The 22,754-nt window shown below is 38.9% G+C and overlaps 1 protein-coding gene across 1 annotated transcript in view; it reads left to right on the forward strand.

Annotated features, from left to right (window-relative positions):
• The first annotated feature begins 5,799 nt into the window (after nucleotides 1-5,799).
• Nucleotides 5,800-22,754, forward strand: part of flrt1a (fibronectin leucine rich transmembrane protein 1a) — an 85,916-nt gene continuing 68,961 nt past the window's right edge. The window contains exon 1 of the mRNA XM_017698249.2: nucleotides 5,800-5,934. The gene's annotated coding sequence lies outside the window, so the exon portion shown is untranslated. The remainder of the gene's footprint in view (nucleotides 5,935-22,754) is intronic.

Below are 22,754 nucleotides of genomic sequence, written 5' to 3' on the forward strand. Positions count from 1 at the left end.
TGACAGCAACTCAGCCACAAAGAGGTAGGCCACGTAAAAAGACAGAGTAGGCTCAGCAGGTGCTGAGGTGCATAGTGCGCAGAGGTCGGCAACTTTCTGCAGAATCAATTGCTACAGACCTTAAAACTTCATGTGGCCTTCAGATTAGCTCAAGAACAATGTGCCGAAAGCTTTGTGGAATTGTTTCCATGGCTGAGCAGCTGCATCCAAGCCTTACATCACCACGTGCAAGGCAAAGCGTCGAATGCAGTGGTGTAAAGTGCCGCCACTGGACTCTAGAGCAGTGGAGACGTGTTCTCTGGAGTGATGAATCACGCTTCTCCGTCTGGCAATCTGATAAACGAGTCTGGGTTTGGCAGTTGCCAGGAGAACAGTATTTGTCTGACTGCACTGTGTCAAGTGTAAAGTTTGGTGGAGGGGGGATTATGGTGTGGGGTTGTTTTTCAGGAGTTGGGCTCAGCCCCTTAGTTCCAGTGAAAGGAACTCTTAATGCTTCAGCAGACCAAGAGATTTTGGACAATTTCACACTCCCAACTTTGTGGGAGCAGTTCGGGGATGGCCCCTTCCTGTTCCAACATGACTGCACACCAGTGCACAAAGCAAGGTCCATAAAGACATGGAAGAACTTGACTGCACTGAGTCCTGATCTCAACCCGATAAAACACCTTTGGGATGAGTTAGAGCAGAGACTGCAAGCCAGGCCTTCTCGTCCAACATCAGTGTCTGACCTCACAAATGCGCTTCTGGAAGAATGGTCCTAAACCTTGTGGAAATGAGGAAAAAAAATGCACAAATCGCCTTAACCTTGTGGAAAGCCTTCCCAGAAGAGTTGAAGCTGTTATAGCTGCAAAGAGTGGGCTGACATCATATTAAACCCTATGGATCAAGAATGGGATCTCACACAAGTTCATTTGAGCGAATACTTTTATATATTTTATAGAAATATAGTGTATATGGTTCCATATATCAAATAAAATCAAATCAAATTGATTTGTATAGCGCTTTTTACAACTGATGTCACAAAGCAGCTTCACAGAATTCCAGAAAAGTCAAGGTTTTAACATGAATGTAAAAACCCCCAGGTGAGCAAGCCAGGGGCAACAGTGGCAAGGAGAACCTCCCTCAGAGCTGAGGAAGAAACCTTGGGAGAAACTAAAGCTCACAAGGGGGGACCCATCCCTCTCTGGTCAAACTACCTAGAAATGATTATACTACTAATATTAATAGCAGTAGTACTAGTAGTAGTAATAGCGAGGAGTCTGTGAACACTTCATTGTAGGGTGGGCAGCTAGTAAAAGGCTGATGGCAGTAGCTGGGGTGTGGGCAGCTGGTCTGAAGTGGGTAGCAGGAGAGTTCAACACTCAGTCATCCTTCAGTGTCCAGCCGGACAGGTGGGTGGTCGTATACTTGGAAAAGGGCAGGGAGATGGAATTAGTTTTATTCAGTTTTTTTGTACATAAAACAGGGAATGTGAACATTTCCATAGTGTGGCTAATGACTCCGGCAGATCTGACTATAACAGCTTAACTAAAAGAAGAACCAGAAGGACACAGAGACACGAGAGCACTCTGAAACAGTTTGCCATCCCTCCGCTCCACCATCCACAAACCTGAGTGACCGCGTGCAAGCAGCAGGACGACAGCACCAGCATCTCAGTTTATTATAATTCCCTGTGTCCATGGACCCCTGGATCTGCTACCTTTATCTAAGGGGGAACATTACCTACCAAAAACGAAATTGAACAAGTAAGTTTTCAGCCTAGTTTTAAAGAATTGAGACTGTGTCTGAGTTCCAAACATTTTCTGGAAGATCATTCCAGAGTTTGGGGGTTTTATAAGAAAAGGCTCTTCCCCCAGCTGAAACCTTCTGAATTCTAGGAACTATTAATAAGCCAGCACTTTGGGATCTGAGTAGTTGTGATGGCTGTTAATAGGAAATAAGGTCTTGCAGGTACTCAGAAGTGAGCCCAAGTAGGACTTTATATGTCAATAAAAGAATTTTATAATTAATACAGAATTTAACAGGCAGCCAATGAAGTGATGATAGCACTGGACTGATATGATCAAATTTTCTAGATTTAGTGAAGACCCTGGCTGCAGCATTTTGGACTAGTTGAAGTTTGCTTAGATTCCTGCTCGTACATCCTGACAGTAATGCATTACAGTAGTCTAGCCTAGAAGTAATAAAGGCATGTACTAGTGTTTCTGCATCACACAGGGATAAGGTATTTCTTATCTTGGCAATGTTGCAAAGATGTAAAAAAGCTGTCCTAGTGATGCTGTCTATGTGTTGATTGAATGATAAATCTGAACCAATTATGACACCAAGATTTTTTGCTGCTGAGCCAGGTGTAACTGGAAAGTCAACGAGGTTTAAATGAAATCTGATCATTTATTTCTTGCCAATTTTGGACCCAGAAGGAGAACTTCTGTTTTATTACTGTTTAGTAGGAAGAAGTTACGTAACAAGCCTGTATTTGTCATCAGGCTTGGCTGATATGTACAATTGCCTATCGCCTGCATGACAATGAAAGTTGATACCATTTACTTGTACTTATAACTGTGCCTAACTGTAACATGTATAGTGTAAATAATAATGATCCTAAAATAGAGCCTTGCGGAATTCCAAATCTTACTTTTGAATAATTGGAAGATAAATTGTTTACACTGATGAACTGATAACTAGAGCTGTCTCAGGGCTGTGATGTGGCCTGAATCCAGATTGGAATTTTTCATATATATGGTTCTTATGTAGATATGAACTAAGTTGTTGGGCCATGGCTTTTTCTAAGATCTTAGATATAAATGGTAAGTTAGAAATTAGTACAAAATAATTAGACAATACGCTAAAATCAAGATTTGGTTCCTTGATCAAAAGTTTGATAACTGCTAGTTTAAAAGCTTTGGGTAGATGGTCCAGGCTAAGGGACAAGTTCACTATAGTTAAAAGAGGGTTTATAATAACTGCCAGTACTTCTTTGAGTCATTTTGAGGGAATTGCATTGAGTGTGCATATTGTGCAATTTGCAGAGGAGATAATCTTCTCTAGTTCTAGCTGTGGGAGTGGGTGAAAGTTTCCAACCTTTCTTCTACAACTATGTTTTGTTTTATAACAGCCATGTCAGATGACAGTCAAGTTGGATTTAATACTGTGGGTTGAATTTGTTGTCTTATATTTAAAATTTTATTATTAAAGAAGTCCATAAAACCATGAGAGTTGCTGGAATTTGTGGTTCAGTACCTGCCTGATTTTTTGTGATTCTGGAAATCACACTAAACAGAACTCTAGGATTATATTTATTATTCTCGATCAGCGAGGCCACATATGCTGATCGAGCTTTAGTGAGAGCATTTCTATACTCTATAAGGCTGTCCTTCCAGGTAGAGTGGAACACCTCAGCTTGCTTTGTTGCCATTTCCGCTCTAGTTTCCGAACTGTTTGTTTTAAGGCATGGGTTTTATCGTTGTACCACGGGGTGAGCTTTTTCTGCCTTATCCTTTTTATTTTAAGTGGCGCCACATTTTCTGAAGTGGATCGGAAGGTATTTTCTAAATAATCCGTTAGTAAATCTAACTCCATTTGGTCTGATGGAGTGGAGACTGGGGTTGATAGTTCTGGATGGTTTTCTATGAATTGTAGAGCGGTAAAAGGTTTTATTGAGTGCTTTGTAGAATAGCGAGGGGACGTACATATATTATGGCTAAGACGTAGCTCATAGGAAATTAGGTAGTGGTCGGAGATTGCTGAGGTTTGCGGTAGGATATTAAGCCTGTCTATGTTAAGACCTAGTGTCAAAACTAAATCTAACGTGTGACTACAGTAGTGTGTAGGCCCTGTTACATTTTGGGTAATACCAACAGAGTCTAGATTTGAGGTAAATGCCTTTTTTAGTGGGTCATCTACCTTCTCAAAGTGGATATTAAAATCTCCTACAATTATTACTTTATCATTGCACACAGCTAGGTTTGCAGCGAAATCACTAAATTCTTTTAAAAATTCAGTGTAGGGCCCTGGTGGTCTGTAAATATTAAATAATGAAAATGCGTTCTTTTTTGTGAACGGATTTGTAATCTGAATGGAACGGACTTCAAAAGGAGTGAAGGTGTTACATTGTTTCTGACTAATATCTATGGTATTTTGGTACATTACACATACTCCTCCTCCCTTGCCTGATAATCTTGGCCCATGTACAGAATTATAGCCTACAGGGGTGGCTTCATTTAGTGCTGAATATTCATCTGGTCTAACCCATGTTACAGTGAGACAGAAAACGTCAAATTTATGATCACTTATAATTTCACTTATGATGACTGCTGTTGAGTTTAGTGATCTTATATTGAGTAGTCCAAACTTTAGATCTAAGGTGCTATCATCTGAATATGGATATATGTTGATTAGATTGTTGAAACGGGCTGATGGAGTTTGTCTACAATTAAATTTGGTTTTAATTCGGGGCAAAGACACATTCTCAATAAAGTTGAACCTGGGTGACACCTCAAGGCAGTTCGCAGACAGTCGGTTTAGCCTGTCTGTCTGCAGCCTGGTCCTGGCTCTGGATTGTTAAAAAGAACATTAAAAATGTTCTATATAGCACCAAAAACGGTTCTTGTGTTGTGTCAAAAAACATTTCACCATGCAAAGAATCATTTAAGCATGCAGACGTTTCTATATACATCTCATGGTTTTAAATAGAACCACTGCTTTTATTAATGGGGTAAAATCAACTGGTGATCAACTGACTACCAAGGTTTGTCTCCCTCTTCTGCCACTGTTTCCCCATTTGTAGGGGTAATAGATAGTTTTGGGGTGTGTGTCTGTGTGTGTGTGTTTGTGTGTGTGTGTGTGTGTGAGAGAGAGAGAGAGAGAGAGAGAGAGAGAGAGAGAGAGAGAGTGTACAATGGAGGTGAGGGTGTGTCGGAGTTACACGCGTAACATCTTTATCTTGGTTAAAGCTGTGACATACAGGCTAACTGGCTAACAAAGGCATCCTCTCTGGGAGCCTCTAACCAACCCCCCCCCCCCCCCCCAAATCCCCTCAACACACACACACACACACACACACACACACACACATATATATATATATATATATATATATATATATATATATATATATATATATATATATATATACAGACACACATACACACACAATAATTTACCACTCCCGTGATTAAATTCAAACACTTGTGAGAGAGAGAGAGAGAGAGAGAGAGAGAGAGAGAGAGAGATTGGCGTAGAATGAGGAGAGAGATAAAGGGAGAGAGATGGAGAATGAGAACAGGAACAAAAGGGGAAAATAAGAGGGAGAAAGTGAGTGAGAGAGGGACAGAGAGATAGAGAGAGAGAGAGAGAGAGAGAGAGATAGAGAGAGAGAGATGGGAGAGATGAGTACGTAAGAGAACGAAGGAGATAGAGAGAGAATGGCAGAGAATGAGGGAGAGACCTATAGAGAGAAATAGAGGCAACAGAGGAAAAAGAGAACACAGGACTCGATAAAACAGCAACGAACGACGAAGCGGCGAAGTTATGCGAGCCACATTCTAATCACAGTTTAACCGCCACGCGTCCATTATTAATTTAGTGCAGTGTTATAGTGCTACGCAGCAGTGGGTGGCTTTCCTCTTTCACACAGACAGTCTATCGGAAAGCAGGACGAGAGAGAGAGAGAGAGAGAGAGAAAGAGAGGCTGGCACATGATTGTAATGATGATGACTGAGGCTGACTGACGGGGCTGCGCTGGACGGGCGACTTAATTTGGGACTACAATCCAGTTAAGACTGCCGTCTCTTTTATCCGCCAAACTGACAAAATCGAGCGGTGGAACTTACTGCCGGCGCGGAGAACCAGCGAAGGAAAGGACAGCACAGGCTCGGCTCGGAGAGATGAGAGACGGGCGAGAGAGAGACAGAGAGAGCGCCCAATGCTGAGAAGGTAAGGCAGCGCAAACACGCCTGTCCCCGCGATGCTGAACTTGAGCCTCTGTTCCGAAATTTCCGTTCCACCTTAAAATGGCTTTTGTGCAAGCGCCGAAATGCAACTGCGGCAACATTTAAGGTGGAACGGATAATTCGAGTGAGACGCTGGCGAGCACGAAGCTAACTTCAGCCCCGTTTATCCGTCGAATTAACGTGTGTGCTTCTGATTCATGTGTCTTTTGGTCGCTGTGCTGCCGTTATGTGAACATGTCGGGGCTTCTGAATGAGTGAAAGGAGCTGATATAACAGCCAGTGTCCAGCCCACCCCCAATTTAATGATAAGGAAACAAGCACGGAATATAAAGCACCTGCCACCGTTCCCCCTCTTCTCCTTTTATCTCTGTTTTTTGCTGATGCCGTGCGATTTAAAACATTCAGCCCAGCCCATAATGCAGTGAAGGGACATTCAACATATGCACATAAGTTATGGACGTGGCAAAAAGCTGAGCATGAGTCACACTTTTCCCTTTTATGTGAAGTATGTGTGATATTGAGTATTTATTTTGTTTTACTGAGAATGGCTAAATGAAGAGCTGAAGTGTGGTCGTTGTACTGTTGCTTTCGCCTGTGGAGAAATCGCAGCCTAAAGCTAAGCGCTCTTCTATAAGTAATGAAGGCGAATAGCTTTCACGGCTACATTGTGAACAGGTTTGGAGGGGACAGCACTTCTGACTTAAAGACTAAATCCAACGATTTCAAAACACCTTCATAATTAAGTGGTTAAAATGCACACAGAGTCATTCAGAGTGGTTTGACGCAAAATGTGCCTTTTTGGAGAAATGTACAGACTCAGAATTCTTCACAGTGGTGGTGATGGGAACCAGACGTCCGAATGCCTTTAAAAGCTACCTCACAGAAAGTTGTTCCATGAAATGCTTATGAATATTGCTGCCTGTTGCTTTTGACATTGTTTTATTACAGTTTTGAGATAAAGTTTTGGTCTAAAATAAATGAGTATCCCAAAATATCCTTTTTTCACATTTACCACTATTTTAGCATTATATTGTTATTAAAAACTTTGGCATGTGTATGTTCACTCTTGTACACATCACAATCCCTATCACCACCACTGTAAAGAAATCCAAGTCAAGTTTCTCTGCAGTGCTTCATTTCACATCAGACTCTGAATAACTTTGTTTACATCTCAACTCCTGGCTTATACAGGCATGCTGAAATATCTGTGTAATTCCCTTTTAACCTCCACTGCCTTTATCCTCTTATCTGAGCTTTCCAGAGGCAGTGTGCGACAAGGTATAGTCGATAGGGGAAGCTGTGGTCGATTTTAGCTCGACAAGGAGTTGAGGGCTGAGCTTCAGTGTAACGGCTACGTAAAACATCACCTGAGGGCTACACAGAAGAAGTTAGCTAACTGTTAGCTGCTGGGAGTTAAACCTAGAGGGGTGACAAGGCACTTTGTTTTCCACTGACTAATGCCTGCCTTAGCCTTGAGCTTTCAGGATGCTGAGGATGGTAATTGCGCATGAGTGTGCAGTTCTGGGCCCACATTAGTGTGTAGGAACTATCTTGTTAGCTAACAAATGACTAGCTTACATTGTGGCCTAGCTTCTGAGCCATTTTTACTCAAATATGTGTCGATGAAAACAGAGCTGTGACACATAGTTTAGGTTCTTCCAGTGTTGCTGCCTCCATTTTTCTCAGCAAGTTGCCAGAACGTAGGTGTCCATGCAGATGTCTACTAAGGACTGGCTACACTAACAAAACCATCCTTTCCTCATAGGGAGAGATGCACCTATATGGGAACTGTGGGCCAACACTGACACCAAACATGATTTGTGCGTGATTTAGCTGATATTGATGCATAAACATTCATAAGATGTGGAAAATGGGGTCTGGATTAGCATTACAGAGGAATAGGCTAAAAACATTTATACTCATATATGGTTACAAATGAGTAAAATGTAGACAGTGGAGCTCATTGGCCCTGCATTGCCTATGTAGCTCCAATAAACTGTAAAAGTGAGATAAGGGCAATTTTAAAAATCTAAACTTAGTCCGTATATCTTAATATTTTCTTTTATTAGATTTGTGTAAGTGTTATGTGATTATTCAGCTTATTTCTAGATGTTTTTTGTTTGTTTTAAGCAGTTTTATGCAGATAAACTGTCATTCTATGGCAGATATTTTTGCTTTGATACAGGTAGTTTAGGTTATTTTAAAAATGAATGCCTGTAGACGTGTGCTGCATACAACAAAAATGATCACTGGGTCCATAGCATGTATCTGGGCTCTGTTGTGACCACTGTTTTGACACACCCTCATAAATAAACAATAGACAGCAGGAAATTTCTGCCATTCTCTCTCACAGGCTCAACAGAAGCGGATAGGCTTGTTCTGTCATATTTTCATTATGAATATTTATAGAAATGGAAAGACTGAATCATTTTTGTCACTAATTGAATGGCACATTTATATCAAAATGTGGAAAAGACACCTGCTCCTACCCCAGTGCTGGATATGAGCTTTTCATGTCGATAGTTAAGGATGGGTTTGTTTTTTCATTAAGTAGTGTCTCTCTTTCCTTCTTTTCTCTCTCTCTCTCTTTGCATCTATCTTTCCTTCTGTCCCTCCTTTTTTCCCTCAGCAGTGAGTGTGTTAGTGGCTTTTTCTCCTGATGGAATAGTCTCTCTGTTCCAGCTTGTTGTTCTTCACCTGTGTATGTCCTTTCTCTGCACATCTCACTTCAGTTCTCCTCCCAGAAGACTGCATCATGTTTTCAGCTCCTCCAACATCGAGGGACTCTCTCTTAGCTGTAAACATGCAACACAACTGCACGTGACCAGTTCCTCACTCTCTTCTCTCTCTCTCTCTCTCTCTCCTTCTCTCTCCTAACACAGAATCTTTTTCCTATACAACCCATATATATATATATAAACTCTGTCTCTCTTCCACCTCTCTCTTCCACCCTCTCTGTCCCTCTCCCCCTCCCTCTCTCTCCATCTCTTTCTGTCTTCAGTTCTTTCCCTCTCTCTATCTCTGTCCTTTTCCATCCTCATCTTTCTTTTCTGATTTCTCATTCTTTCCCTCTCGCTCTTGTTTCCCTCTCTTTTGCTCTTACTCTTTCTTTCCCTCTTTTCTCCCTCTCTCTTTTCTCCCTGTTTCTCTGTGACTCTTTACTATATTTTTTAGCAGCATCTGTCTTTTGCTTTCTGCTATACATCCCATTTATTCTCTCTTTGGCTTTCTTTGTTGTCTCATAGTGAATCCTTAGTAGATTTTCTCTCTCTCTCCTTCTCTCTCTCTTTCTCTCTCTGATGTGTCACCATCTCTCTCTCAGCCCAGGCCGCATCTATGTCTCTGCCTCTTGCTTTCTCCTTTACACCCCACATCTCTCTCTCTCTCTCTCTCTCTCTCTCTCTCTCTCTCTCTTACATTATTGTGATGCATCCATCATTTATATCCACTTGGTACAACAGTCAGTGTTTTCATATTTTCCTGCATTGTGTCTGTCTTCTAAATGAGGGACTGTGAATGTGGCCTCTGAATGAGATCTACTTTAAATGGACCATCGTAACATAAAATATTTACTGTCGTATTGACATCATATAGAGCTGCATATATATCTGGTACCCTTTGAGTTGTACTGTATAGCTGTTCATTTGCATCCCCACCCCCTTTCTCTTTTTCTCTCGACTGCCATCGTTTGAAAGGCAAATAACGAAGCGCAGGACGACGTTTAAATAGTGGATCCTTGTCCTTGTGCCAACAGTCTATCCTAATTATAGCAGGAAACGTTTGGAATGGCTGATGCCGAAAGACTAAGGGTCAATCAGCGGGCTCTTTGTAAAGACAAAGCTACAAACGCATGGGCCTAATTACCTCGTCTCGTGGCTCATCTCTGAACGTTAAACACAGCTGTGTGGGTTTGTGAACATATAGGACAAATGCAAATTTCCCTTGCTTGGATTCGTGTCTCTCGCTCTTTCATTAACTTTGCACCAACTTATTCTCTCTCTCTCTCTTGTTTATATCTTCCTGTCTTTCACTCTCAGTTTAATGATGCTTAGTTGGAATGCTGCCTTTTAAAGTTTTTCTCTTGCTTGAACACATTTGTCCATTCAGAAGTCTTATTCTCACAGCACTAAACAGAATACACCTGGCTAACAGAATACACCTTCTTTGCAAAGTGGTCTAACCCTTACAGAACACAAAACCCTTTTCCCATGTGAAGAGCTAATAGCAGGTTTTACAGTGATCTGGTTGTGTATTTGTGTTGTATTTCTGGGTTGTGGGTTGTTAGAGCTGGTTTCTTTCACTCTGGCTAGTGATGACAGGTTCCTCTGAGTGTTCTGGTGTGTGAATCATGTCTCTATTTTGAACCCTTTGTTTATAATATAAAGGCTAAATGCAGAGATGTAACAGTAGCGAGTGGTTTTTGGGTAATTTTGGAGCTGGATTTCTGGCTGATGGATGAAATCACTCTGAATTGTGACTGATGGATGATTTGATGTGTGATTCATGTCACTGATTTAACCCATTTTTGAAAAATGAAGGCAAAAAAACAGAGCAATAATATCAGAAATTAGGGTGATTTTCAGAGCTGAATTGCTCACTGATATTGACATCACAACTTGATAGCTAGTTTGGACCAGGTCTGCTGAATGGTCTGATATGTGTATCATGTCTGTAGCTTTATCCATTTCGATGTTATAAAGGCTAGAAGTTATCATTGCCCACAAATTGCAGGCATTAAGTTAAAAGGCAAACTTTGCTAACACTACAACTTGAAATAAAATGAGAAAATTCTTTGTCACCCACTTAACACTGACCAAAAAAACAACATCCCGCTTTCAGTTTGAACCTATTCAGCCTTCTTGAGTGTTTGTGCTGTTAAATCTGGCAATACTTTATAGGAAGCAGATTTAGAATGTGTCCAAATGTGAGAAAATTACAGAATGGAATCTGTTCTTGTGTCCTAGGTAGTATGTACTGCACAATCTCAACCAGCCAAAAAGATTTCATCCAAAATACTTAGAAACATTTTTCTTTTTAGACTCTGAAAAGGCAGCACTGTAACAAATGATGATGCCAATTCGCAGGCCTGATATGTCAGTAGAGAGATATACTGTGTTCCAAACAGTCCTTGGCTCACATATAAAACAGAGATTTCCAGTAAAGTTCGGACAATTAGACACCATGTCATCAATCTTAGCTTGTCCATTACAGAAGATGGAAGGAGGTCTAACCCAAATCTAAGCTGACACACTGACGCATCCAGTGCAGTTTTTTTAAAAACAGTCTCAGTAGGTAAGTGTGACATTGTATAAATATTTAAAAAGCAGCCGACTTGCCTGCTACAAATCCCTCTGCTGACAAAGACTCCAGCCCCCTGTTTGTCATCACTGTTCGCTATTCTCACCTTTTTCATGTTCAGAAAGCACAAATGTTTTACTGAAAATCTCAGGTGAAATGTTCTTTTTTAGGTGGATGGGAGTGTGCAATAAATTGCCTTGAACATATCTTTATATGATTTCTGGTAGAATCCATTGTTCTTTTATGTTTACAGTCTGAATAAGTAAGTCTATCATTGTGAAAATCAGCTTCAAGGTCTTACCTAGCACCTGTTCCTGAATTGGAGAATGACAGTCTCCTTTATCCATGCATACAGTCGGCAACTGGTAACAACAAATAACTGAGTTAACAATTGTGCACTTTGTTGTTTGCAAAGGTACAGAAAGCAGCTATGACTGAGAGTATTTATAATCTATAAGCTGTCACTTCATTTCTGTCATCATCCAAAGAACATTTGTGTTTTTCTGTGAGATATGTGTTAACTGTTTTGTAAAACTATGTGAAAAATGAGCAGGTGAGAAAAACTGAGTGAAATGGTCTTTTCCTTTCCAAGCCACAGTGATATCTTGGCAGTAGTCAGAGGTCAGGCTGCTGAAACTCTCTTCCAAAGTGCCTGTATTGGAGCTTTAATTTAAGGTGATAATGTCTGTCTTAATCCCTCTGGTACAGTCCAAATGCTTTTCCTAGAGCTCTGGACAGCTAGCTAGTATACGCTCCAATGCATTTATTGCTTTCCTTCCAAAACAGAATAAAACCAATTCAAATTGCACTGGGCATTAACACTGACACAGCTGAGTTTAGCACATGGTTCGTTATATATATATTTTTGTTTTTTGAGCTGCTTAAAAACTTTAAAAAGGCTATATGGACTAATCCATTATATGTATTAAGACCTTAAATATTTACAATGATAGAGTTATGATTTCCATTAGCTTGGCTTATTTCAAATTTTATTGAAGGAAAATCCGGAATCCAAAATTCTGCATAGTTCAATTGTTTGGATATAAACAGTTAAACAGAGTGGTTTGGTGTGAAATGATCTGTTCTATAGAAATTTACCAGAATTTCAGTCAGAACTGTTCGTAGAGATGGTGATAGGATGCCTGAAGAGTTGCATCTAAAAGCTCCCTCACAAAAAGTTAATACATGAAATGGCTATAATTACGTTATCTGATGACTGAGAATATTATTGCGATTTTCTGATAGTTTTGTGATAAAATCTATACGTAGATAGGGGTACATGCAGGGTGTTCTAAAATAAAATAGTACCTGCAACAAAGCCTATTTTTCAGATTTACCATTAGTTTAGCTACACATGAAAACATATAAAATAATTTCAAATCCTTAAGCCCTGTCTTAAGTAGTAAAAACTAACTAATGCGCCTGTCACTTTCACATGATGACAACATGGTCAGAACAAACATATAAACCTGCTGCCATGGAAACACAACAGCAGCTTGTGATGACGTTTTCCTTGGAAAACACCAAGTATAGATTAGAACAAAGTGTACAAGTTGAACTGGTTCAAACCAATTACCAGTAGCAAATGTGTGTTTATTTTTTATTACTTTGTTGTGACACTGTAAACATTTTGGCAGCTGCTGAGTCTTACTGAGCTAGAGCTGTGAGTGTTAGCTTCATGATCGGAGTTAAAACCAGGGCAGTAGTTAGAGCTGTAAACAAAATCACAGCATAACGTTTTGAGCGTAGTTAACCTTTTATGGTTTCAATAGGTTTCCCCAACACTAACATCTGCTAAGAGGGAGGGGTGAATAATTAATCACTACAAGCTTAACATAAAAACTAGTTTGTGTGGTGCAGCCTGTTCTGATTTAGTAATGCGTAAATCCAAACTTATTTATATAAGTAACTAGCCCATTTTTGAACACGTAGAAATGATGCAACCAGCCCCCAGTTCCTTTCACTACCATTATAAAGTAAATATGAGTCAGAAAGTTCTTACACAATGAAACATTTCACATCCGACACACTCTGAATTGCTTTGTTTGCATATATATATATATGCAAGCAAAGCAATTCAGAGTGTGTATATATATATATATATATATATATATATATATATATATATATATATATATATATATGCAAACAAAGCAATTCAGAGTGTGTCAGATGTGAAATATATATATATATATATATATATATATATGAATAAATAAATAAAGATTACTCAATCAGTAAAGTGAAGCTTATCTTGAGCTTTACATTAGTATTCAGTAGAATATTCTAAAATAAAAATATTGGATAGTTGCAGCCTGTCATGCTGTATGTCTGTGTAAGAGTGGAATCAGAGTGGAATCTGTTCTTGGAAATATATTTCTGTGTATTGTACTGCTATCTCTAATAAGCGTTTGTCAATGCCAAGGTCACTTTTTTCAGAATTCTTAACTCACTGTAGAAACAGGCAGCTTGGCATAGCATCTCATATTACACACACAGCTACCAGAACACTGCATTCAAAAACTCCATAAAAAAAAAATCAACATTAGTGTTAATATTGATCAGAGCACAGTCACCTATAAAGAACACCAACAACACTCGGCATTGAGATAGAGCCGCTATTTTATGTAAATCTGTGAAGTACTTTGCTTGATAATATAACTTTTTTTTTTTCAAAAACTCATTACATCAGAAAGCATAAGTATATTATTACTGTATAGAAACAAATAAAGTGATAAAAAACAAAAAGAATGCAATACTTTACATAATCAAGCTACTCACAGCTACACTCTTAAAATGATGGTTTTTCAAGCGATCTTTAGTAAAGGCAGTGGTTCTATTTAGTTTTATGCTTAAGTGGTTGTTTGCATGGTGAAATGGTTCTTCAGATTCATGGAGAATGTGTTGTATGTGGTTCTATATAGGACCTTTTTGAAAATGGTTCTATGTAGCAGTGTAGCAGCAAAAAGGGTTCTTATATTGTTACAAGCTTGACATTTTAACAAAGCAGAACCCTTTATGATGCTACATAGAACACTTTTCAAAACACATTCTCCATCAATCTGATTATTTCACCATGCAAAAAACCCTTCACACATGCAAATAGATATTTGAGTGTTCATTGTTCTATTTAGAACCATTGTCTTTAATAAAGAATTGTTTTCTTTGCTTAAGAGTGTCTGTAAATGCTTAGTCTAACTGACCTTCGTCCTGCATTAAAAACCAACAATGTTAGCCACATATGCTTGTCCACATCACATCTGATGTTCCCTCTTGCTTCTACACAGTGCTGGGCCTGTTACAGACTGCCCATTGTGAACAGAAGTGACTTTTTATAGATGGTGAACATTTTAGAATTACAGTTATCAGCAGTTTTATCTTTATCACCACTATAATATTTTTTAATTGTTGTCCAGTATGGTACAAACCCATTTCCAAAAAAACTTAGCACAGTATATTAAATGACAAATTTAAATTTAAAAAATTTAATTTAAAATTAAAATTTAAGATAGCAGTGACCTGTAGATCTACTTTGACTGTATTAAAACAAAAACAGTACAAAAATAAGAAAAGATTGTCTTTTAAGGTTTCTTTTAACTTAACAGGTTTCTTTTAACTTAACAACTTTTTTTAATGAATATGTTCATTCTGAATTGCTTGTGACACATTCCAAAAACTTTGGGACATGGACAATTTAAGACTATGAAATATATATATATATATATATATATATATATATATATATATATATATATATATATATATATATAAGAGCATGGAAAGACATTTATGAGCAAGGATGGGTCAAAGTGTGCCAAAAATAATCCAACAGTTTCAGAACAACACTCACTCCTCAGTGAACAGTTATAATGATTTGAGGTATTTCACCCTATTGTGCATATTATGATCAAACATAGGAGAATTTGGAGAAATGTCTGTGGCAAAGGGCAAGGCCACAAAAGCACTGACCGACCCCTCAGATGGTGCTGCATTAAAAACCAACGTGTTTCTGTGATGGATATCACTGCATGGGCTCTGGGATACCATGATAAACCATTTTCATTAAACATCAACTGACTGTAGAAAACACGTTCTTCTCTTCTCTTTGAATACTCTTCCAACACGCTCGCAATCACCCGATTCATCTGCCCATGGAGGGGGTCCGAAGCACAACCAGCATTACAAAATATTCTTTTCCATCGGAAAGGTCTCCAAATCCTCAGATCTTTAAATAATATGATGTTTTTGTTGCTGTGCCTTTAAGATAAATATATAATTGTCCTCTGTTTTGGGTGTCTGGCCTGTATAAAAGTGAAGTGAGTGGGTGGGGCTAAACTGCTGTAGGCTGAAAAGGTGGATGGGTGTCAAAGCAGAAAGTGTGACATCACATGAACTGGCTTGAAAATCGGCTACTTTGGCAGCTTAAATGAAGTGTACATACTGAGTGGTGCATTTAACACTTCAAAAAAGAGCGGAAAATTTGGTTTTCCACTAAATTGGCACTTGTGATGCAAATGAATGAATCAGAACAGAGAAGGCAACAGAAATGACATTGATTTGAATGGAATATTTAGTACTGAGACATTTATTTAATGTGGGATAATATTTATTCCCCTCTGTTTCTGAGTTCCATTGTACCAGAAGAGAAATTAAACAGGGCAGAGGATGAGTTTTCTTTTGTGTCTGACTACAATGGGGAGTTGCTCAGTACTGGCAGAACTTTTTTTCTCCCTTTTTCGCAAAAAAATCTCTCTGGTGGTTTTTATTGAGGACAGTGGAGCAGGAAATAAATCTCCTCCACAAGCTCATAGACATAAGCCCCCCAACCCCCCCACCCCCATCAAGCCTCCTTGCTCTTTTTGCTGTATGAACACTGATGCTCATTTCGTCTCTCTCACTGCATCCCTCTCTTTTGTCAGCCTCTGCCGGGCAGCCATGTTGCTTGTGTCATCAGGGAGAGAAGACAGAGAGGAGAGAGACACGGAGCCTTAGGGTGTGTGTCCTCATACTGACACACACACACACACACACGCGCACACACACACACACACACATGCACACACAGTCATATCCCCCCACCTCCGTTTTTCTCTTCCGTTTCCATCCACCCCTCCATCCCTCTCTCGTTGCTTCCTCTCTCTCTCCCCCCACTTTCTCTCTGCCTCTCTCTCTATGTGACAGCTGGCAGTCAGTAGGGCATAGTGGCTCATGCCAATGCAGGAAAGACTTTCACCAGTGTACAGACCCACACCCAAGATGTGAGCACACACACACACACGGATCACGTGTTTAGACACGTGAACACACCCACATTTAACCATGGAATTTAGTGCTGTAACTTTAATAAGCTGTTATTCGATTGAATTAATCTTATCTAGAAATATAAGGAAAGAAGTGTATTATTTATTCTTATTATTATGGTTATTATTCATTTGGTTATCATCATTGTTATTATTATTTATTAATGAAAAATGGAGCAGTATTTGAGAGCATAAATGAACAGTCTCTGTTTTTTTTTTTTCAGTCTTAACATCATTTGTACTGGACTGGTGTTAACATGGATTCTGAAATTCTTCTAGAGATTAGGCAAGTGTGATGTCTCCATCTGAGGTGATTAGGATAGGAACCATTTTCTGTCATTATTGAATATCAACAAAACCTTCAGACAGAATAAAATGTCTTTTCTCTACATGTTCAAATAAAATGTTCTGCTGATTGAGGATCTAATTGATTCTTTCCATGTTGGCTTGTCTAGATATTATTATTTGTCTTTTGATGTTCATTGGTTCTAAAATTCAAACATCCCCTTAGTGCAGATTAAAATTGTGTTATTACTATGTTTTTATTTAATGATAAAAATGCATTCATGTTGTGTGGTTTATGTTCATTTCACCCTCCCCCATGACCCTGAGGGAGAAGCGGCTTAGAAAATGTGTGTGTGTGAGTGTGTGCTTTCAAATGGTACAATGCAAAGTTATACTAAGACAATAATAATAATTTGTAGTATTTTAAGGCTATAAATGATCTGGTTTCGGTCTTTTCTCAGACTTGACGCTATTGATCTTGACTACAACACTATTAATAAAACCTGAAATACTACAAAGTAATAGAAAGGAAGTATTGTGTTAGAAAGTAGCATATGTCCAATCTGGCAACCCTGATCAGGTTGCCGAGGCTGTTTAAACATTTCATTGTTGAGCTGTACAGGAGAGCAGACTGCTTTCTCTTTTTTTGGCAGTCAATGTTTAGGTGACCCTGTGTTAGATTCTATATGACCAAGTTTTTTAAGATGCTTTATGCCAGCTTATGCTAAACTCTGCCACCTGGGGCAGCCTTAATGTGTTTCTTTTTGCTCCTTATGGACTGTACCAGAAATCAAATCTTAAATAGAAATGCAATCATATCAAACCGGAAAGTTAATGTATTGGTACAACCCTATAATTATGATTTATTAGATATAAGTTACGGCCTACTGCATAGGTACATGGGTATTACAGGATTATGTTCTGAAGCGCTGCCAGGGCTACTCAGAGGCATACAGACCCATTCACTCTCTTGCTCTCTCACACACACACACACACCCATCACCCTTTTACCTTGGCAAATGGAGCATGGCGGATCATAGCAGCAGTGTGCAAAGCTCTGACATATTGAAGGACCGGATTGTAACATTGGATTTGGATGTAAAACTGTGAAACAGTACAGCTGTTGAGATGCTTAAACTGCACACACACACACACTCGTACACTAGCATGCCCCAGACCACACTGAGTGGATTAGGACCACCTGCCTTAAGGGTAGATGAAATGGCAAAAATATAACCTGACAATACTAAAAGACATTTTCATGTGAAACATGAGATTCATTTTATTGAGGTACACAATCTCAAGAGTATGTATAGTAAAATATTTTGGGTTTTTTTTCTAAGGTTTGGCAAAGAAGTTGGATAGAGCATAATGAATCAAAAAAAGGGAAAAGTGAAAAAGGAAAATTATTGAGCAGTGGGAAAAATAAATTAATAAAATAAGATGATGACATAATGGACTGGCATCAAAACAACTTGCTCTGCGTGTTATAGACCAAATCACAGTGGTTGTACTTCTAGCTTAATTTTGGACACAAATTACAGTAAATTCAAACATAACATTGACAATAACTAGAAAATCTTGTTGTGTTTGCAGCTGTGATATCAAACATACCTATGTATGTAGTGGATTTTACTTGGCTACTTGGTTTTCCTGTTTTCCAGCTTTTAGAAGCAGGTAGAGCTCTTCCAGATGAAGATGAACTTGCCAAGTGCTACTGTATAACCAGTAAGTGTACCAGACTACAAACTAGGTTTGTGTGATGATGTGTTGATTGATATGTTTGAGAATTACTACTTTGTAATAGAGTTCCATATGAGGTGATAAAAGCTATAAGAAGCTAACACTATTAGCATTTATACTCTAGGATAAGCTTGTTTGCTCATGTTTTACTCTCACAGAGAAAATATAAGCTTCGTTTAATTCTACACATTAAAATATAGATATTTATGTGAGTACCAGCTGACATTAGCATATTGTTTCATATCAGCTAATAAAGTAAGTAGATAATTAGCCAAATTAGATGCTTTAATGTGACATAAAATGCCCAAATAGACAATCAAAGCATTAGTCATGGTTGTTCTAAATGGGTCCAGCTGTCTCTTGAGCAGGTGGGAAATGAACTAGAACTAGAATTGTAAGTTCGAGTCATTTCTTGTTTTTGAACGTGCTGTGGGAAAACGGTTTTACAAAGCAAATGGTTCTTTATTAAACTCTTGCACATGTTCAGGATTATATGGTCTCAGAATTAGTACAGAATCCTGTTGTACTGTTTACTGTTGCGCAGTAAGGCTGCTTTATACAAGCACTGTACTTAGGGCAGTCACCATCACGAAAATTTCAATAGTATCCAAATGCTGACCTGCAATACAACACTTTCAGACCTGCACTATCAGCTCCTTACATGTACGCCTCTAGTGGTTCATTTCAGAGTTGCAGTCAAACTTTCCTGCCCTTAGGCGAGAATTTTTAAATGTGATATTTTTGGGTTTTTTAGCATTAAAGTGTATGCAGTACATAGTAATTCTGCATTCAAATGCAAGTGAAGCGATAGTTTTGTATGAGGAGAAACACTGTTGTATGCCTTCAAGTGGTTTTTGTGACAAAGAGAATACTGGGATTATGAAATGGGTGTTTATTAGCTTACCGGTATATATCGGTTTTGGCCTATTTTACTGGTGTTTTGAACCCTTTGACTTTTAATAAGGATAGATGATGCTTCTTCAAGGGTTATTTAGTTAAGGCAATGGTTCTATCTAGAAATATGAGGTCGACATAGAACCATTTCTTGGTTAAATAGGTCCTGGTGAAATGGTTGTTCAGATTGATATCTGAGATATATGCTTCTTAAACATTATGGAGTAAAAGTAGAGTGGTTCTCTGGTAATAGGCATCTGTACCAAGTCTCCGATGCTGCCTCTTGACCTTTATGTAACCTCATATCCAGAGCTGAGAGTGTAGTACTGTGGCCCTGCAGCTAGACCCTTCAAATATTTAGGAATAGGCAATTGTGTACTGATTCAGTTATACAGATACTTTACACTGGTGCTTGTTGTTTACAGGTTCTCTATCATTGGTCTTATGCAGTTCTAGAAGAACTGATCATATCCTTGATATACTCAGAAAAGCATTGACATGTAATTCATCACAATAATGATCGCATTGTCCATCCCTAACCTGTCATCAAGGAAAAAGGAACTGCTTTATACAGTATACTTACAAACTGCTTTATACAGTAGGAATCCACTGGATTGCAGGCCTAGACATTCTGACCTACCCCTGCCTTTTTGAGTATCACCTCTAATTAATTCAACAACTTCCCACTATGAGGAGCACAGCACACACTCGGTTTGAGTTAATATGCTGCAGATCCCCTGCTTTCCACAGGGCTAGCTCTCAAGGTCTTAAGCTTTTTCACTTTCAGCACTGTTTTTCTCTTAAACACGTTGGAAATCAGGTACACGATTCATCTGGACTGTCGTCTGGCCCATTAAAGAACAGCAAAATTGCACAGGCTGTCCAATTTCCCTGCACCATTTAGACACAAGGCTAGGGGTTGGTCTTTTGTTGTCGATTTGATTGCAGCGCTCTTTTCCCCAGGCGCTTTTTTTTCCCTTTAACTAAATTTTTTTAAACAATTTTTCTTTTTCTTCACGTACCCGATAATCCTTTAGATTTCCCCTTTCAGCATGTATATCAAAGTGTGTGCAGAGTCTTATTATGCAATGTGATGCAGAATTGATGTAAAATTGATTTGCTAATTTCCTGCTTGCACAGGATCTCTTGAGTCCTTGCTGGTTGAAACCAGACAGACCTTGCTGTTTTCAAGTGGCAGAGAACATGTGATAGAGACTTTTATGTATGACAATAGGAACAAGGCTCTAACTGTAACTGATTTTCCTCCTAATTATAGTGTAGCTGATGAGAGAAGGACTCTCAGCATTTATTGTGAATATATGCATCTTATGAATATACAAACTATAAATAAACTCATAAAAAAGAAACACAAATAGGTCGAAAGCCCTCAGTCATTCAGCACTATGACAATCTCCCAAACGACAATCAGATACTACCTACATAACCATGAGTTGTGTGAGAGGGTTGCCAGAAGAAAGCCTCTCCTGTACAGTTTGCCAAACATTACTGGATGTTTCAGTGGAACTGTGTCCTATGGTCACATGACACTGAAATAGAGGTTTTGGCAACAAGCACCAGTGGTGAGTTTGGTGTGGACACAAAGATAGCCATTCAGAAAAGAACCTCATCCTCACTGTAAGATATGATGGTGGATCTGTGATGTTGTGGGGCTGTTTTTCTTCCACAGGCCCTGGACAACTTATTCAGGTACATGGACTGCCTCAGCTTAAACTGGGTCCTAGTTTGGATCTTCCAGCAGGACAGTGATCCAAAGCTCACCTAAAAATCAACAGAAAAAGGTTCACTGGCCACAGAATTAAGGTTTTGCCATGACCACGCCCGTCCCCTGACCTAAACCCCATAGAAAAAACTGTGGGATGAGCTGAAGAGTCCAGAAACGTGGCCCTTGGAAGTATATGAAGTAATATAGGAGGAGACTCAGAGCTGTTATCTTTGAAATGAGAGGCTGTACAAAGTGCTAAATGAAGGGGTGCCAAGAATTGTGACACACATAGATTTGAGAAAAGTATTTCCTGATAAGATTTTTTTTTTCAATCATTGTACTTCAAAGTAAGGCTATATCTTTGTTAATATTTTGAATGAAAGATCAAAATGTATACCAGGGTTGCCAACATTTATGGAGGGCATTACATGTGAAATACAATTGAAATTAAGTAGTTATGCACTGGAATTTTGATCATTGAAGATTTTTGGCTGAAAATTGTGCTTTCGCTTTTCAGCTCACCATGAAAAAAGGCAAAAAAACAAAATATTAAATAGGTCTACAGTGAAGTGTCAAAATCATTTCAGAATCGTTCACAGTGGTAGTGACAGTAACCACTAAAAAAGCTGTAACATGAAACGGTTATGAATATGCTGCCTAATGTCTGGGACGAAAATGCATTTTTTTAAGTCACATTCATGGCAGAGAGAAATGTGCAGGCAAAAATTTGTCCCTAAAGAAAACATATTTTTTTTAAAAATTGACTGTGTTAGCAGTATACAGAGTACAGACTCTGCAGCTGTGTTCAGTATGCTCTCTAGCTTTTACATGCTTTTCCAGCATTAACTGATTTATGTTCTTTAACCCTTTAAAGTCCCAGGCTTGTTACATATTTAGGTTTATTATTCAGTACCTACAGGGACTTCAGTGCAAACTGGCTGAGCTTTTCTTAGGTTATAGCAGTATGTAATTAAACTTTGCTGGTGGGCCATTTCTGGCCATTTAATCAAAAACAAGTACATAGTACTGAGTAGTACGATATCTTTTGGTAAAAGACACAGTTCTTTAACTGTGAAATGTCCTGCTGACTTTTATCACTGTTTCTTCTATAAATGACAAACACTAAAGTTACTTGCGTGTTACCAGCATTCTCTGCTGGAGAAGCTTCAGACTGCAGGTTGAGCGTTCCAGTGCCACGTCCATAGTCTTTATATGTTTAAAGATGAGGTGTTTTCCTTTGTTACAGTGGAGGAGCTCTGGAATTCATGGAATTCAACACAATGGCTTTTGGGAAACCATAATGTATTACATTGCTGTAATTTTGAAGTTGTAATATTTTGTATTTAATATTTAACATTATTTAATTTAAAAGTAAACAAGTCACCTAGTTCACTGTAGCTGTGGTCGCAAGGTAGTTGTCGGGGCGGTAATCCTCGAACCCGGTGGTGGACACCCCAGGTAAGAGATGCCGTCAAGCTGAAGAAGGAGTCCTACCGGGCATGGTTGGCCTGTAGGACACCAGAGGCAGCTGGCAGGTATCGACAGGCCAAGCGATCTGCG

This window comes from Pygocentrus nattereri, chromosome 23 (genome assembly GCF_015220715.1).
Source record: "Pygocentrus nattereri isolate fPygNat1 chromosome 23, fPygNat1.pri, whole genome shotgun sequence".
In the NCBI taxonomy this organism is placed as follows: domain Eukaryota; kingdom Metazoa; phylum Chordata; class Actinopteri; order Characiformes; family Serrasalmidae; genus Pygocentrus; species Pygocentrus nattereri.